We start from the raw sequence: 6,767 nt of genomic DNA on the forward strand, positions 1-6,767 counted from the left end.
CTCCCCCATTTCTCTATCCCTTGTAAAAGCTACTCCTCCCGAACCTCTTTTTGTGAGATAATTTCCTTCATTCTCTTCTTTTCTCCTCTTAGGGCATCCTTCTTTCTTGTCTATCCATTTCTTTATATTATCCTCACCTAGTCAACTTACTCCCACACCTTCTTTCTAAGTAGAATCCGTCTAGCTGCCCTAATAATAAAATGTATCAACTTCCCATACAGAAAGGTAAACAATTTAACCTTATTGAGTCCCTTATGATTTTTTTCATGTTTACCTTTTTATGCTTCTCTTGAGTCATATTTCAAGGTTAATTTTCTATTTAGCTCTGATCTTTTCATCAGGAATGCTTGAAAGTCCTTTAATTAAATATCCATTTTCACCCCTTATAGGATAATACTCTGGGTGGGTTTTTCTTGGTTGTAATTCCCAGCTTTTTTGCCTTCTAAAATATCAAAATTCAAGTCTTCGGCTAGCTGATAAATCTTATGTGATCCTGACTGTGGGTGGCTTCATGGTATTTGAAATTTTTTTTCCCTAGTTACTTAAAGTATTTTCTCATTGACCTAGGAGCTCTAAAATTTGGCTATAATAATCCTGGTAGCTTTCACTTGGGGATCTCTTTTTAGGGAATGATTGGTAGGTTCTTTCAATTTCTATTTTGTCTTCTGGCTCTAGAAAATTAGGGCAATTTTCCTTGATAATTTCTTGAGATCGTATGTCTAGATTCTTTCTTTGATCATGACTTTCAGATAATCTAATAATTTTTAAATTATCTCTCCTCAATTTATTTTCCAGGTCAGTGGTTTTTTCAATGAGATATTTAACATTTTCTTCTTTTTTCATTCTTTTGATTTTAGTTGATTCTTTCTTGATGTTTCATGAAGTCATTAGTTTGCACTTGTTCAATTCTAATTTTTATGAGATTGCTTTTATTAGTGAGATTTTGTACCTCTTTTTCTTTGTCCAATTCTGTTTTTTAAAGTGTTGTTTTTTTCAATATTTTTTGTGCATCTTTTATCAAACTCTTAATTGGAATTTCATCATTTTCTTTCTTTGCTTTCATTTATTTACCAGAAATGTTCTCTCTCACTCTTATTTGATTTTGAAAATAAATTTTTAGTGTTTCCAAGAATTCTTATTGGACTTGTGACCAATTCACTTTTTTTCTTGGGGTATTGCTTATAGCTATTTGACTTTATTGTCTTCTGGTTATGATTAAAATTCTCTGTAGACTGTCTTATTAGTGCTAGCATAGCAGTCTCCTGTAATCTCTTTCTGACCAGTTGCCAGGTTTCCTACCCATCTCTGGGTTGAGAACTCCTAAAGTCGCTCCTCCTTCTGTCACCCCCACCCCATCCACATGGGCTCTGGGCCAGAGGAAGCTGACTTTTCAAATGGAAGATCAAAAGGCTCTTTTGGACAGACTTGGCCCGCTCAGTTCTCTTCATTGAGCCAAAGGATCCACTCCTGTGGGTCACCTTTGCTGGCAGAGGCATCTGGGACCTTTGGAGAGTGCAGCAGCTTGATGCCAGGTGCTGGAGGGCTGGCTCAGAAGCCCTTGTCCACGGGAACACCAAAAGAGCATTAGTGTTGGGCTTTGTCTGTCCCTGAGTTGACGCTAATGCAGCTTGGCCAGCCAGCTCACCTGGTCTCCTGGGCATTCTGATTGGCACGAGTTTTATTAGCCTGCTTATGGGACTGTTCCATGATTGAGTTCTTCCAAGGAACTCACTGCCATGCCCAAGAACAATACCCTTTGGAAGACCTACTATATGTGGAGATCTCCTGTTAGATGCTACGGGAGGGACCATGTCTAAATAAGTCATCATCCCTGAACTTGAGCTTATTTAAGAATTTAAGAATCTAGTGGCAGGGGGTGGGGGAGATAAAACAACATACAAATAGCTAGAACATAAGATTGTAAAGTTAGATTGCAAACTCCCTGAGGGCAGGGATTGTCTTTTGCCTTTTTGTGGTGGCATCTACAAAACGGGAACAACCAACTATATTACATAGTAATACATAATATATGGAGAGGAATCAGCAAAGTACTAGGTAAATCCTGAGTAAAACGGTTATTACCAGTTGGGGTAGATCAGGAAAGGCATCTTGGTGCTGTTCACCACGATGCCCGTCTCTGTCATCTTCAGTCTCTCCCTGGTGACATTCCCTGATGTCTATGAACATGCCCATGCCTGTCCTATCCTGAATAAAACCTCACAGGATCCTTCCATCCTCACCTCCTTTGCCTTTTGTTGAGAAACACTTCAAAAAAAAATCTCTGCTTCTCCTTTTACTCTCCTCTTAATCCCTTAAAATCTAGGTTGGACTTTATCCTACTGAAACCACTTTCTCTGAAGTTACCAATGATGCTTGGTGGCCAAGCCCTTTTTCTCAGTCTCATTCTCCTTGACCTCTAGGAGGCTTTTCACCCTGTTGATTGCCTCTTCTGGATATTCTCTTCTCTCTAGGCTTTGGCAATACCACTCCTGTTTTTCCTTCTCCTTCTCTGATGAGTAGAGTAGGAGCATTTAGATGGTGCAGTAGATAGAACACCAGGCAAGACCTGAGTTCAAATTCAGCCTCAGACATTTCCTAACTCTGATCCAGGGGCAGTCATCTTTATTTTTTTTGGTGGTGGTGTTTTTTAATTTATTTTTAGTTTGTTTTTAATGTTTTTAAAGTTTAAAAAATTTTCTTTTGGCAGTCATCTTTATGACTGAGTTTCCTTATCTGTAAAATAATAGCCATTATCCTCCAGGGTTGGTGTGAGGATAAAATGATTAAATAGTTGTAAAGTGCCTTTCAAACCTTAAAGGGATATACCAATGTTAGGTATTGTTACTAGAAACTTAATTATAAAGTTACTAACGACTACTATGGAGCAGCGTTTCTTAAAATATTGTTGAGATATTTCTGGGACTTTTCTAGTCCCGTTCCCTGGATTCACGAGGTCAAAAGTATTTTCATAATAATTCTAAGAGAGTTAAATTTCTAATATGATAAATATTGATGGATATAAGCCACCTTAGACAAGAGCTCTTGGGGAAGGACCCTGTGACCAGAAAGTTTGAGAATTGCTGCTTTAGAGAAACCAGTCTAAGATGTCACTGGTTGGAAGTGGGACTGAAATTTCCAGCTTTTTCAAGCTTTCAGCACCTACATGAGAACTTATTTATGTTTAAAACACATTTTTATTGACATTCTGTTTCCAGCCCCTGGTCTAAGCACTGAAAACAGAAAGACAAGTAGAAAGACAGACAGTCCCGGCCCTCAAGAAGCTTACATTCCAATGGGGAAACAGAAGAGGGAGCTAAAAGTGGGGATGGGGAGAAGTTACCTTTGTGGGAGCAGCAGAGGAAACTCCAGAGTTCAGAGTGGATCCCAAAGACAAAGGAAGACATGACTGGTCTGGACACTTTTCTTAAAATGAAAATGGAGCTTCTTCAACTGGCCAATAAAAGGGGTGACATAGGCAGAGTGAGATGTCTAGGAACAGAGTGAAAACTTCAGGCATGGCAGGGAAAATCTGGAGATTTTGGAATGGATCCCAATCTAAAATTAAAATTTTATATTTATTACATTATTTATTTATATACATCTAGAATATATTATAATAGTAAAAGAAAAAGTTTAAAAGAAAAAAGAAACAATTAGCAGGACAGAGGAGCATGTGTGTGTGTGTGGGGAAATAAGCATTTATTAAGCACCTACTATGTGCCAGGAACTCTGCTGAGTGCTTGACAAGGATAACGCTCCTATTACACTGGAGGGAACTGAGGCAGACCGAGGTACAGAGACGGGCTCGCCAAACTTTGCAAAGCGGCACAGGTGTGTTAGGGCTGTGGGGGGCGTCTGTTCTGATCTCTTCTTGGGTTTGTGCGTGTCCTTTGGTGTTTGCCACGTTCACTTCCAGCCACGTGGTGGTAGTTCTGCTTCTCTTGCTGCCCTTCTTTTACATGGTTCTAGGCACGCTGTTTTCTTGGTTCTGCTGACTTGGTTCTGCATCCGTTCCTGTGACTCTTTCGGCGCTTCTTTTGATTCACTTCGGTAGGACAGAAGGCGGATGCCACCCAGATCTTCCCTGAGGTCGTGGAGCCCCGAGAAGCTCCGTTTGCCTAGCCAGAGGGTCACGATGAAGCCTAAGAACAAACATTTTTCTGACCAATATTGAGGCGTCAGTTTAAACGAGTGAGTCAAAAGAGACGATAGGAACAAGGGTACCATTTCTATTTCGCCTGGCCAGTGGATGGCAAAATCGGGTTCTCAGTCACGGAGAGCGCTGATGAAGGCGCTCTCCGCCCCCCCCCGCTTCCCGCAGGCTCTCTGTAGGGAAGAGGAGGCTGGGAGGTGGCTCTGCGCACAGCTGGAGCACAGGTGCGAAGGACACACCCCCAAAAGGCACCGGGAGTTTGGAAACAGCGCGAGAACTGACCCCTCCCCCCTCTAGGCCTGCTCTAGTCCACGTGCAGCCAATGGACTGCCGAGGCGCGGCCCCTCATAAGATGGCGGAGACTCGTTTTTCCCCGCTGAGGATGCCGGTGTATGGTGAAAGGGAGCGCGAGGGCTAGCCGGTGATGTTTTCTTTCTTTATTCATGCCTTTGTTTTGAACTCTTTGCCCTTTGGTTAATCAGTAAAAAAAACGACATAGAGTGGGGGCTCTTCAGCTATGGCCTGGAGAGATTTCTGACACATAAAGCGTCTGGAACCTGGAGGAACCTGGAGGAACCTTCCGGGGTCCTTGAGGGAGGTGGTCGCAGGGGACGCACCTCGGAAGAAGTCAGGTCCTACAAGATGGCTTTTTTTTCTGTCTTAGTATAATTTTTTTTAAACCCTCATTTTCCATCTTAGAATCAATACTGAGAATTGAGGATTAAAGGACTTGCCCAGGGTAGTATTTGAGGTCAGATCTACACCCAGGTCCTCTCAACTCCAGGTCTGGTGCTCAAGGTAACTTTTTCTTTTTTAAATTTTAAATTAAAATTACATTTAAATTTAAAATTAAGTTTAAATTAAATTTAAATTTTTTTAATTTTATTACATGTAATTTACACGTAAAAACAATTTCCAACATTTTTCAAAGAATATTGAATCTCCAGTTCTCTCCCTTCCTCTCCACCCCCCAGATGGTAAGCAATTTCATCTAGATTTTACATGTGCAATCATTTTCCCTTATTAATCCTTTGTGAAAGGAGAGGAAAGGAAAGGATAAAAAAATAAGGAAGTTTAAAAGTTAGCTTTGTTCAGAATTTAGTCTCTCTCTGTTCTTTTTCTCTGGAAGCAGATGGCATTTTTTTTAAAATCGTAAGTCATTTGGGATAGTTTTGGATCATTGTATTGCTGAGAATAGCTAAGTTATTCACATTTGTTCATTGTACAGTATCGTATACAGTGTTCTCTTGGTTCTGCTTATTTCACTCTGCTTCAGTTCATATAAGTCTTCCCAGGTTTTTCTGAACTCCTCTTGTTTGTCATTTCTTATAGCATAATAATATTCCTTTACAAAAGTTTACTCAGACTTAACTCAACCATTCCCCAAATTGATGGGTATCCCTTCACTTTCCAATTCTTTGACCCCACTAAAAAAGCTGTTTTAAATATTTTTGTACAAACAAGTCCTTCCCCTTTTATTTTTTTATCTCTTTGGGATATAAACCTAGTTATAGTATTGCTGAGTAAAAGGATGAACATTGTTTTAAAGCCCTTTGGGGATAGGTCCAAATTGCTTCCCACAATGGTTGAATCAGTTCACCACTCCTTCAACAGTGCATTAGTGTTTCAATTTTCCCACATCCACTGCTTTTCTGTCATGATAGTCAATCTGATAGGTGTGGGATGGTACCCCAGAGTTGTTTTAATTTGCATTTCTTTAATTAATATTGATTTAGAGCATTTTTGCATGATTTTAATTACTTTGAGCTTTAATTAATTTGTTTGAGAAATGCCTGTTCATGACCTTTGATCTGTTACACCTGTTCATAACCTTTGATCATTTATCAGATGGGGAATGGCTTGTATTCTTAAACATTTGACTCATCTCTCTAGGAATGTGAAAAATGATGCCTTTATTAGAGAGACTTGTAAAAAATTTTTGTACCATTATGATTATTATGTGTTAATCTCCATCCCTTTGTGGTTTCTGACCACCAGAAACCCCAATTTGTTCTCTTTTTCTACCCACTTCGCTTATTCTCTTCCCCTCCGACTTTTCTGTAGGGTAAGATAGATTTCTATACCCAACTGATTGTGTATGTTCTTCCCTTATTGAGCCAATTCCAATGAGAGTAATGTTCATGGGCTTCCCTCCCTACCTCCCTCATCTTCCCTTCCACTGTAAAAGTTCTTTCATAACTCTTTTATGTAAGATAATTACCCTATTCTATTTTCCCCTTCCCTCACCTCCCAATGCATTCCTCTTTCTCATGTCTTAATTTTATTTTTCTTAGCTATCATTGCATCATATTCAATTTACACCTTTGCCCTCTGTCTTTGTATACTACTTCTAAATGCCCTAGCAATGATAAGGTTCTTGGGAGTTACAAGAATCAACTTCCCATGTAGGGATATATACAGTTTAACCTTATTGAATGTCTTTTGATTTCTCTTTCCTTTTTAACTTTTTATGCTTTTCTTATTTCTTGTATTTAAGAGTCAAATTTTAGGAATGTTTGAAAGTCTTCTATTTCATTGAATACCCATTTTTCTCCCTAAAGGATTATGCTCAGTTTTTCTAGATAAATGATTTTTGGTTGAAGTCCTAGCTCCT

The sequence above is a fragment of the Gracilinanus agilis genome, chromosome 3, assembly GCF_016433145.1.
Source record: "Gracilinanus agilis isolate LMUSP501 chromosome 3, AgileGrace, whole genome shotgun sequence".
Lineage (NCBI taxonomy): Eukaryota > Metazoa > Chordata > Mammalia > Didelphimorphia > Didelphidae > Gracilinanus > Gracilinanus agilis.